This window comes from Lycorma delicatula, chromosome 2 (assembly GCF_047948215.1).
Source record: "Lycorma delicatula isolate Av1 chromosome 2, ASM4794821v1, whole genome shotgun sequence".
Lineage (NCBI taxonomy): Eukaryota > Metazoa > Arthropoda > Insecta > Hemiptera > Fulgoridae > Lycorma > Lycorma delicatula.
Window position 1 is genome coordinate 53585030 of NC_134456.1, and position 13271 is coordinate 53598300.

Sequence of the window (13271 nt, forward strand, 5' to 3'; positions counted from 1 at the left end):
TTTTTATTATTAAAAAGAAAGGTTTCAATTTTGAACTCTACTCAAATAGCGGAAAAGTTTAGTACATTTGTTGATAGCATTTTAAAAAAGTGCTTTTATATCTTACCACACAAAGTTTTTGTGTCTCAGAGTGGAGCGTTAGCCTTCACGTGCAAAAAGTTGGCAGTTCAAAACTCGGAAGAAGCTATTTTAACGCTTACGGTTCATCGATACTTTCTCCGATCTGCGTTCTGTTGTTGGGTTTTAATTAACAACACATTCTGGTCTAGCGATCCATGGTTTAACATGCTGCAGATGAATTTATTACTCGAACAAGAGATCCAGATACCTACTAGAAAAGCGATACCAAATATTCTAGAGACTTTCACATTATCATTCGAACCAATCAATCTTAGTTGCATTTCTATTAAGCCTTTACTGCATTATAATGTGGCGCAATAATAAATTCCAGCTCCTTGTAAAATCGAAAAAGAGGAAAAAACAACAGAATAAAGAAAATTTTAAACTTAAAAATATTTATTCATATTATGTAAACACATATTCAAAAATGTTTGTGTTTACCTAATTATTAGAGAATGACAATCATAATAATTTGTTACTTTCTGCGTTGAAGCCGTTTTCTATATGCTGTCCTATTTCGTTAGAACTCCAACTACAGATAATTTTACGGTAGGTTTTCAATTGCAGGAGCAATTTACAGTTCCTGCTGTACATATTTTTCATGTAGTTCCTCGATTGATAAACATCGGCAACCTTGCAGTTAAACATCGGCGACCTTATTAAAATTATATCAATAATTCATTAAATGTAACAGACAATTTATAACGGTACAAAAATTTTTAATACCCTAATCCTTTCACAATACAAGAATATAATCCCTTAATAATTATAGCAGCGGTACAACATCTGCCCTCATCATCCTTTTTTATATAGAGTATTTATATATGAAAAGTTTAATTGAATGGATGGTAAAGTTATTTCCTACCAGCCCTTTAAAATTCTTAAACTTTTACCAGGTCATAAAATATTCTAATTATAATAATGTTAAATAAATTTTACAGTCATGAAGTACAACAACGCAGTACGAGGACGAGGAAAAAGCTGAACTTATTTCAAACTTTGTTTCTATATTATTTAGAGGAAAAGACATTCGTAGGAAAAGGAATTCTAGAGGAAAAGAAAATTTGAAATTTTTTGATTCGTTTTATTATTCCTCTGTGGTTAAATCATTACTTTCCTCACAAAATATACTTCTTCCTTATATCTGAGATCTTCCTCCAAGGAGGTTTTCTATGGTGTTTGAGCAAATATTCTTGGATCCGTACTAAGAACCTTTAGAAACATTGTCTTATTGATATCCAGATGGTTTGGAAGGGAACCTGTGCCTATGGACAAATTTGAGGGATTCTTTAGTATATATGGTGGCGGTACAAAAATCCTCTGAGGCTGAGGTGTTTATCGAGTAATATCGGCTATCTAATACCTGCTAATGTAATACCAACTATTTTATATTAATATGATCATTATTGTTTGTGTCATAAATAATTTTATAATTTATGGGTTTTAGATAATAGCCATCTGTAGATTTTTTTCATTAGTAATTTGACTAGTCAGATTCATTTCCATTCATTTTTAGTGAAGAATATTCATTTTTTTAAACTCTCCATAAATCTAAAGTTTTAATTCTTTAATTAATTATTAATTAATTTCAATTAGACTATAAAAATATATATTCTCCTACATTCTACCTACAAGTTTTCTTTTACATTTTTCTCTGTAATTTTCATTTTGTAATCGAATTAGTTCGCATTTATGTCTGACCCGTCAATTTTCTTTTTCGTTTAGTAAATCTTTCTATAAACTTTTCTTTTCTCCAGTTTATTTTAAAACCTCTTCTTTTCAAACTTCATTAACGTTTTTTTTTCGCCGAAGGAGAGGAAGCTCTACTAGCCACCGTCTGCCCGAACAGACGTTAGTGCCGAGGTCTCACCGACTAAAACCTCTCCCTCTTACCGTAACGATGCCGGACTCACCATAGCTGGTATTACACCGCACCATGAGTGTTACGGGACGCCGTTCCGGTGTGGCGTCGAAGCAACTCAGCAGGAGTCCTGCTGCCATCGTTATAGGCAGATACCCCTGCAAGCGTTGGCACCTATCTGCTAGTGTCGTAAGCTGTCCTACCCCGGTACCTCCGTCTATGACTTTATCTTAAGCATCAAGATCACGATTTTAATTTCCGTCGACCAATTTTTCGGGTTGAGAAGCAACTTAGTGACAATATTGTCGGCCGTTATCTCTCTCAACTTCCGTCTACCTCTATCTTTGCGAGACCCAATGGCTCGGTGGGTTTATGGTAAACAATACTAAAGTGACTGTATTCCATTCTTTCATTAAGTGTAGGTTTGTTCTTTTATAAACAGTAGAAGTAATAATACTTGCAAAAATTTAATTGTGTGAACTTTAGATTTTTCTAGTGATATCTTGATGTTAATACAATATTAGTTTCTAGTGGTCATTATAACGGTTTTAGTAAATTTGACTATATTCTGGTTTTTATAATTTAACTGTCATTAAATAAAATGTTTCTTTTCAATTAAAGTACTGGCATATCTTCTATTTACTGTCATTATCATTATTATCTATGTTTTTTTACAGTAACAAATTGCATTTATAAGAATTTTTAATTTGTTAGTTTCTCAATATCCTGGTCGAACAGCTAACACGCGACAATATCTTACACGATTTATCTTCCACACTAAAGCTTTCCGTGCTTTTGATGTCTTCTTTACTTCGTTCACCCATTTTAATCTTACTACTCAAGAACAGCGTTCTACAAATTTGTATATATTATGTTTTTCTAACTTAATAATAAATTTCTTATAATTTTTTTTTTTGTAATGTAAGCATACATTGTTATTATTTAACGATTAAATATTCTATAGTTGATCTGTACAGGATTTGTTTCTTTTTTAATGCACACTGCATATAAATAAAGTTATTTTAACCCGATTACTATCATAAACATTGTATTTTTTCCCGTCCTATATTTATTTTATAGCACCTTTTTTTAGCGTTGCAGTGTATACACGTACATACCTTGATACGTAAATAATGTATTAGATATTCGTTTAAACAGTTTAGGATAGATTTGTGCGTGATTTTGATAGAAAAGATTAATAAATGAGAAAGAAAATGAAAAACAATTACGTGTACCAGGGATAGTAGAGTATATTGGGGTGTGGTAGGGTCGGTAAGGGGTAGAATTGTTAAAAGAAGGGTGAGAGAACTGAAAAAGAGAGTGAGCGTACGGGAAGGCGGCGGATGAGTGGGAGGCCTCTCTTTTATTGACAAACTAACAACGAATGTTTTTGTTCCAGTGTTGTATTCTCATTACACGTTACGAGCACATCAGTTGCGGCGCCATACAGTACGAAGGAAAGTACTAAAATCGATAACATGAACTTGCCGTTGTAGGGGAGGGTGCCGGTTCTCTTGTGGAGGGGGTAGTTTGTGGCATAAGGGGTAGGGGGAGGGAATGACCGTAACATTACGTCCCATCCCATCGGCCATCGGCATACTACCACCGACCTGAAATGCCTGCTTGTATTTCTCTAATGCTTCTGCTGCTGCTGCTGCTCTATTCCTTGCTCCTTTCTTACACTCACACACACACACACACACACACACACATATACTCGTATATATATATATATATATATGTCTGTGTGAACATATAGTGTATACATATATGTATACACTATGCCCTCGTGTATGTAAAGCATACATTGTAAATTTTACCTCGGCCAACATTTAAGGCTCACGAATGCGTCGTTGGTAGCATTTGTATAATACCATATTCTATTTTGTACTTCTATAATAACCTGCTGCCGTTTAGTCCTATTCTTCAATGCTTGCCTCTTTCGTTGCTTTTCATCTGCTACCTACTCTACCTCTACACTAGTCAAGACTCTTTTTTATAAAAAGAATACATCTATCATCCAAACAATTCCAATTTATCCCCTCCCTTCCATCCCTCTACCTTCAACCATCACTTACGTACTCTCAACCCTCTTTATCGAGACCAACCCTACTTTGTTCGGTAATACTAACTATGAAACAAAACAACTTTTCACACATCATTGTTTTTTCTTGTCGTTTTCAATTGAAGTTGTCTTTTCTATGATTTTTCAAGTTTAATTTCAACGAATCCTCGCTTCTGTAAGATACTTCACCATTAGCATTTTATAGAAATTTGATTACTCATACAGTATCTTACAATAGTGTGTTTTGGATAAATATCTACGAACATCAATCTGTTTTTCTAGTCGTTAGTGCTTTTTTTATATTAATCTAGTTCTTTTTATTTTTTTATACTCCTTTAACGGACTTGCTACCAAACTGTATACTTTTCTTTTTGCATTTGTTTATACCAAATTACTGAATTATTTCAAACATTTTTCGCCCAGTTTATTTAAAATTAAATTTAAAAATTTCCTTATATTGAAACAATGTTATTCTGATCAGTTATTAAATAAAGTAATTAGACAAACCTGAATTCCACGCAATTTCGTTTAATGAAAACTTAAATACTTATCAGCTAACCTCTTCAAAATTATTATTTTATTTAGCGCCGATTCTATTTACGAGATTATACTTACACAATTGCATTATTCCATGTAATTATCATTTTTATTTGCCAATATAAAATACGAAAATATAACCTCTTTATTCTGTAATGAGTGCTGTTGTATCAAGCTTTTACGACCATTTTCCTTGATTTTTCCTGTCCAAAATCTGGAGTAGTTCTTTTTTGTTATTCGAAGAGTTGGACATATACCACTTAAGACGTAATTTGTTTTTTTTTTTTCACTTATTATATGCCGCAAGACGCTAAATTCCGTACAAATATTTTTTTAAAAGTCACATTACAAAAAATAAGTTTTATACAATTTTTTCAGCGTGAAAGATCTTCAGTTTGCCCAACCTACTTTTAATGACTTATTTAGATTATTTTTTTTAATTTTAACGACCTAATTCATGTACTTTTTGTGTATTATATTCTTTTATCACGTTTAACTAACAAGTATCTTTATTTTTTATTACATTTCGTTTCATTTAGTTTTCCATTTTTATTTTTTATTTTTTTTATCTAAACTTATTTGCTGAAATTTTTATCTTCAATTTTCTGCTTTATGTATATTAATTTCTCTCATCCTAACAGGTTTTGCCTTCAACATTTCCTTATATTACTAAATTAAACTAATCTTGGATGGTTAAATGCATGACCACCCAACAGGACAGTTATAGTTTAATAAGAATGTATCAGGCTTCTCTTTTTATCTGATTCATCATAAATTTTCTTCGTTCAAACTTCAGTGTGTGTGTGTGTGTATGTGTGTGCGCACGCACGCACATGTTTATATATCTACAAAATATTCTTCTTGACAGCGATTTCAAGATTAAATTTTTCAAGATTTATTTAAATCTTAGATTTAATTTATTTATTTAAATTTTTCAAGATTTATAATTTATTGAACTCAAAATTTTCATTGTACTGGATGCCTTTAGAATGTACATGAAATACAACGAAAGAATTCAGCAGGGTGAGTAAATGTTAGAATGGAAACTGAAAGTAAACAAACAATCGCTTCGAAACTCTACACCTTGTCCGCAAAATTGCATTCAGCTTAATATTTTTAATCGGTATTTACAAAACTGGTGTTCAGGCATTTATTCATTCTAAGAAAATTTCCCAATCATGTTAAGAATTATTCTAAAATTTATCATACAATTATTGTTATCCTCTAAATTTTTTTCTCTTTTTGAAACCAATAAGACACAGTATTATTTCTTCTATTTTTTTTTCTTACTTACATTCTTCAATTCATTTTACAGTCGATCGGCCCATTTAATTTTCAAAACACCTTCTTGCAACACCATATTACAGTATTACGATAGCCTATAAACATTTCGTTTCCATATGCAGCTACAATACGAAAATATAATCTTAAACATACTTCTCTAATCTGTAAATTTATTTATTTATCTAACTTTCAATAACCCCACTTCTTTGAACCCAATAATCTTTTAGACATGATTCGATTTTTATTACAACAATAATTATTTTTTTCGAAATACAAATAATAAACATAGTTATTTACAATGACCTCTATTTTTTCACACCTAACAACTTTTTTAAACTTATGTTATTTGGTTATTTAGGATAACTTCCTTACGTAATCACTCAAACCTGTCAGTAAAAAAAAAAAAACAAACAATAGTAACCGGTTTCTACCCGGGGATAAAAAGCTTAGTAGCTACTACTCCACAAAATCTTTATATTTTCTGTAATTCAGTGCATTTTTACACACTTTATTACGCGATTAAAAATATAAGTATATTTTTACGAGTAAAAGTATAGATGGGAATAAACGTTCAGTTTATTTGAACACCAAATAAATCTTAACGATCTTAAAATCATTGTTATGTAAATTATTTGAAAATTCTGTTTTGTTTACTCTTTGTACTTATATATTTTAATGAAGTTATTCATGGCCAAATTCTCATTTCTGGGATGTCTAGAAGTTCCATTTAACATTATCTTCTAGAGGCTATTTGATAGAATGTTTTCCAGTCGGATACTTTTATATGACACACAATTCGAGGTATAGAATGAGTTTTTCTTTAAATAAACCTGTGACTAGTCCGGAGTGATTCTTTAGTATTTTGGAGAAAAAAAATCAAACCTTTTCAGCGTATAATTGACCTGATCAAGCCAAAATTGTTGGTCAGTTTTATTCTGGGTAAAGAAACTCGGATCTTCTGAGAAATAGAGTGCGGAATGGATACTCGCTGTCTGGAAGTATTCTTGAACCACTTCTCCTGCTGGTGAATACTTTTTCGCAATTCTTCTGTGAGTGGATCCCACACCTCCATCTTTTTACTTTATTCTTGATTTCCTCCTTTCATCCTCAATGGATTTCAGCTGAAAGTTCACAGAATTACCCCAAAATGTGTGGATACCTTTCAAGTTACTTCTTTTGAGTATTTTTGTATTTTGGCGAAGATGGATCTATAGAAATATTCAAGAATATTTCATCCTCTTATATGACTTTAAAAAAACTTCAGAGAATGTCAAGTGTTTATTGGGTTAAGCTTTCTAATACGAATTTCATTACATATTGTTTGGGATCTTTATTTAATCGATTCGCTGACCCAGAAAAGTTGAAAGTTTGTTTCATTATGTTTATGTTCTGCAAAGTTTTCTAGAATTTCTTAAAAATAGTCTTGGATGAGTTATGACCGGTACTCTCCAGTTCCTACTTATAAAATTAAACGGTTTTTGTAATTGTATTCATCCAATTGTATGTATCATTTCCTTTTACAGCGTTTTATTGATGTAAAAATTCAAATTGTCCACAGATTAGAGCAACGTAAATTATTTCCCGATTCAGAAAAAACCATTACTTACACAGGAATCTTTCATCGAATATGACTGATCCGTTAATAACTGTATAATGTAAATGATGTACGATAAAAAATTATAAAAACCAGAAAACTACTTCAAAACTCATAAAACAAAAAATAGTGAAAATTCTTTTGAAAAAATGAAACTAAATTAAGATCGTAGAAATTCGTTAAAGAAAGGACTGACGTTCCTCTGCCTGGAATGATTGTAACCTAGCAAATGCTTTCTCACCTTGCATTTTAATGAAATAAATTAACAACGTGGTTTACTAATGCTCGTACTTTTTCTTGGACGGGTATAATTGCTAGTAATAAAATAAACAGGTAGTAAAGAATTATCATACATTATTCCTTATATTTGCATTTTTAGATTTTCAATTTAGGATACTGTGGAAAAAAATCCAATAATTTTCCTTAACGTCGATAGACTGAGAACAAGTCGTAATAGTTAAATTACATCGGTGTAGGTTTCTCAAAACTGCTTCCTCGCAACCATTCTTTGTAGGGTCTATACAAACATGATAGAGAAGTTAGAGAACCTAGTGTTTATTTTATGGACCTATACACTGTTTCTTCACCGGTAATGAACGCAGCTGCTACCTATTGACCCCGAATAAAAAAATTGATCAGACTCGTTGAAAATATCCAATTATTACAAAATTACTCAGTCACCTACCGGAATGGTTTAGTTTAATGTTAGTTAAGTAAATTTATTTTATTAAAACTGTTCAAATTAAAATAGACTCCGAATTAAATTTGTATAAAGATCTTTTATTAAACTATGCTTATCAAATAGTTACAATTTAAAAAAAGAAATATTAATCTCAAACATTGAAAATCTTGGTAATTTCATTAAAAATTCTGAACTTAAAAAATCTAGTTTTCATCAGATAAAATTCAGATCTCTACTAAAATTTTGACAAAACTTGATTCAAGTTATATGGAGATTTTTGTTGTAATTTTTTCTTTCACAGCTACAGATTTTTTTGCTGCTGCATCAAAGGGAAAGTACAGCGATCGACCGAAATTTTGTTATAGAGATTTTTGGAAATTTTGCCTTTTCACTTTTTTAAAACTATAAAAAAAGTCATAGAAGTTTTCAAAAGGTGTATTCGTATGTACGTTAGTACTTGTGTGTTAGCCTGTGTTTTTGATTAACATCTCTGGACTGGTTTATATTGAATTCTTCAAAAATAGCAAAAAACAAGTCTTTATATGACATATTTTAGGCATTAGATGTCATATATGTCTGTGTATGATATTTTTATATGAAAATATCTGTATATAAATTTCTATATATTGATGGAATTTAGTTTTTGAAAAAAATAAAATAATAAAATCGCAATTTAAAATTTTTTGTAAATTGGTCGTAGAAAATTGAAGTTTAGTACCATGAAAGTACCTATTACGTTATTTAAAATTTCAAAGTTTTAAGCCGCCAATCGGATATATTGGTTTTACCTACCCGTCTAGATAGCGGTATAGTAGAGCTATAGCTGTAGAAGGGAAAATAATGTAATCGGTCCAATTTGAGCATATGAAGTTTACACCGGATCTCGATGTTTTGACGCCTAAGGAACCCTAAAAACCGGATGGAAATTTTCCAGATGTTAATGTTCCTATGCACGTGTATGTGTGTTCGGTGTTTGCCTCTGAATCACTTTATATCTCCAGAACTACTCGACCGATTTTGACCAAACTTGGTCAGATTACTTCTATACGTCCTCACGTAAAAATCTAATGGCACCGATGGAGGCATCGGTGCCATTAGATTTTCAACTTAAAAGATCAACGGGGTGTAGCTGTAGAGCAAGGTATCAGTATCTCAAGATTTCGCCTAATCTTGGGCCATATTTTTCTTATGCACACTTGTTAACAATTAAAAAATAACAATATTTGCAAAAAAATTTTACAAAATCGTACCCCCGCCCCAGAAAATGCTCTAAAGTTTGAAACTTTTGAAACTTTTAAAAACGATTTGAAATTTGCGGTTTTAACCTTAAGCCAATATTTATCTTGTAATTATAACGTGGGAATTTTTCAATTTGTCATTAATAAATTAATTATTTTATTTTAAATTGCTGCGTGACGGGAAAGTCCTACAACTGTGTTGTCAGCTTTAAAAAAAACAATCTGTTTTTCAAATAAAAATAAATGTATAAACGAGTTTACCTTACATAAAAATGTTCTATTTGCAAAACCTTTAGAAATCAGTTTTAAACAGTTCTCATTCAGTCAAGGAACGTATCAACTGAAATCATCTCGGTAGTTCGTAAATTTTCATATAGAAGTGATATAGTGTTGATATACTACTAAAAATGAATTGTTTAGACTGATTTTCAGAAAAACATTTTTGATATTACACATCTTTTTATATTTACTTTGCTAGGTAAATAAATGTCTTGTGTGTATATAATATTCTATTAAACCATATTTTCTATGGTAGTACTTTGATTGAGGTTTTTCCCACAGTTTCCTTGATCCTTTCAGAGAAATATATATCCTTTTGTTACCTGTTGTATAGCATACCTTGCTATTCCTAATGTAATTTATATAATTTATAATTCTGTATTGATTTCAGTAAAATATTTCCTTACCCAAATAAATATTTTTATTTAAATGAAAATTAATTAACAAACAGATCAAATACTTGTCAATATCGAGAATCTTTTATATTTAATTTAAGTTATAAATTCTATTACAATTTAGAGCTGTGTTAACCATTACAGATGATCAGGCCTGAGGAGAATACGTTAACTAAACCCCAGAGACAAAAGTACACGTGAGAACACATAAGTAAAAAAAAAACAAACTACTATTTAAAATGTCAATGTAGCATCAATAAATAATTAAATTATATAAAAATAATCATTCTTTATAATAGCGTTATTTCTATTTCTTTTTATTTTTTGCATTATTTTTGTTTTTAAAGTTGTAAGCGACCTGATATGCGTGAAGTAACTGAGGAATCAACTAGATTTCTGTTGCCTTTTTATATATTCATATCAGCATGGAAACTACATGAAATAAATATGCTCAGTCTACAAGTGTTATATTAACTCTGTTCACCACAGAATAAAATGACATTACTTTTAGAAAAAGCGACTTTGACCGGTGGCTCTTGTATTTAAACTGTTTTACCAGTGTCACACACAAATAAAAAATGATACGAATCAAAACGTAAAAAAGTGCAGTTTATACAGTTAGGGATTTTTTAAAAAAATAAATAAAAAAGAATCTAACGAAAAAGTTATATTCTGACAGTATTTAAAATATTCAATTTAATTTATTTCTTTAAATTTGAACCGATACATGTGGGTTGCTTCTTTTTTTTGAGATATTATAGGTATATGTAGCAGTTTTATGCTGTTGAATCCTTGAATCGCTAAGACGTGGTAAATTAAAACAGCAAGTTGGAAACAATAAACAATTTTTTATAACATTAAATTTGAAAAACAACGTACACTACAGGATTCAAATAAAGTTATATTTACTGTTAAATCTTTTAGAATTCTGGGTGTTAACGATATTTTTTTGACATTGGGGTTTATTTAACAGTACTTTAAACTATTGATCTGTAGTCGAACTTCCAATCTTTTGTGAGGTGGGGTAAAAAAAAAGAATTATTGTCAGATTTTAGTCCGTAAAGAAAACTGTTTTGCATTATTTTGACATTAATAGTGAGATAAACGTTTTTTAAATTGGTTGATTATAAAATGACCGTTTAAACAGTGAATAGTTGTTTAATTATTGTACAACAGTTAACCATAAGTGATAAATAGTGTATCCTCATAAAGAAAAAAAAAACACGATTCTCAGAAATCTGTTCAGTAGTTCTCTAATTTAAAAAAATATATATAGACCTAATTTATTTTTAATTTTAATATGCTGACTAGAGCAGAAGTCTATTCGAGTTTTGATTTCAGCAAATTAACGCTTTACTTCTACCATACAATTGTATTTAATAGATACGAAAGTAATAAAAGATGAAATAATTTTTTATGTAGGGGACAATTTTAAACAATTTATAATTTTTAGTGTTGTTACACTTTTATATTAGACTATAGATATAAAAAAGGAAAAAATTGAGGCTGAAGTTGTAGGAAGTTAAACAGAATTCTTCATTCATTCTATTATAAAAGAAAACCTTTGATGTCTTCACTTTACAAACGTAGCTTATATGCAGTCTATGTTCTTTTTTAGCGTACACCCACCCCATTTTATACTGAAGTATAAGCACCATTGAAAGGGTATTTTTTTTCTTTTTGCTTACGATTTCACCCTTTAAATTTTTTGAGTGCCCTTTCAGTTACTTAAGTAGGGCAGTAAGAATGTGGGATCTAATTACTAATTTTGTATTTATAATTTTTGTTTTATAATAATGTTTTTTTTTTAATTTAATTTAATAAACAAATTTATTTATTATTACTCTATTTATTAGTTTTATTAGATATAAATTGTAAAAACTGCGTTGAAATAATTTTTATAATTTTTGTGTTATATCGGTGTTCCCACATTCCATAATATTTTGAATTTACGAAAAATATTTTGTAGGCGTGTTTTACAAGTCCTTATAATTTGTAATCGGTAAAATATCGATCTTTCTAATAGATCAGCAGTTATTACAACTATTCTGTTATGCTGCAGATTCTTAGATAGGGTTACTTTTAACAGTATTTAATTATTTATTGACATTATTTTCTTTAGTCTTTGGAGTTCAGTAACAGGACTATATAAAAAGTTGTCAAACCGAATACCGAACAAAACTGCCTGTCGGTTGAATTGTATTTAGGTTTGAGGCCTACTTTGTGACATTATAATCTCAAAATAAAAAGAAATTGATTATTTATAATAAACTTTTTAACCGATTTTTATAAAATAAAAGTAAAATCATTTGATAAATATTTAGTAGTTCCTAAACATTCATATTTTTTCTTTTTTTTTTAGAAAATGTCCATTAGGAAATAGCAAACGCACTTTTTCTTTTTATGTTAATATCTTAGCACGAGTATAAATAAACATCCTTAGTAGAATTTACATACATGAAAATAGCATAAATTAAAATGTATGTTTTTTTTTTTAAATAAGCCGAATACCAAAAAAAAAAAAAAATATTTTTTCATTTCTTCATTAAATTTCTGTCAGTGCAAAATTAGAAAAACCAAAAAAAAAACACAAATTAACTCTAATTTATCGTGGACTTAAAAGAATCAAAATTTAATCAAGAATTGAATTTTATTATTTTTAGTATGCTTTATGAATTTTTTTTTATTTTTTAAGTTTATTTTGTTTATTTATTTAAATTGCATTTAATTTTTATAATATATTTATTTACAGTCGCATCAACAACTAAAGTCATTAGAGACCTAGTGAAATGTAACTGTACCGGTATATGTGTAGTGTTGAACAAACTCAGGCCGACCATTCCTGAGACGTGTGGTTAATTGAAACTCAATCACCAAAATACACCGGTATCCTTGATCTAGCATTCAAATCCGAATAAAAGCAATTACCTTTATTAGGATATGAACCTAAGAACTCTCGATTTCGAAATACCTCTGATTTACGACGACGAGTTTATCACAAGTTTATAAATAATAATCCGAAAAACTTACAACGGTAACTTATACCCAGAAAACTTACAATAAGGAAATCCGTAAAACTTACAACGGACTTCATGTAGAGCAGAATAATGACAAACAGTCGCAGAAGATTCTTGGGCTAAAGAAAATAGGTGTTTGCTATTCAAGTCGATCTACACAGCACCCTCGGTACCTCAAAGGGTGTTATAGTTTGTCGGG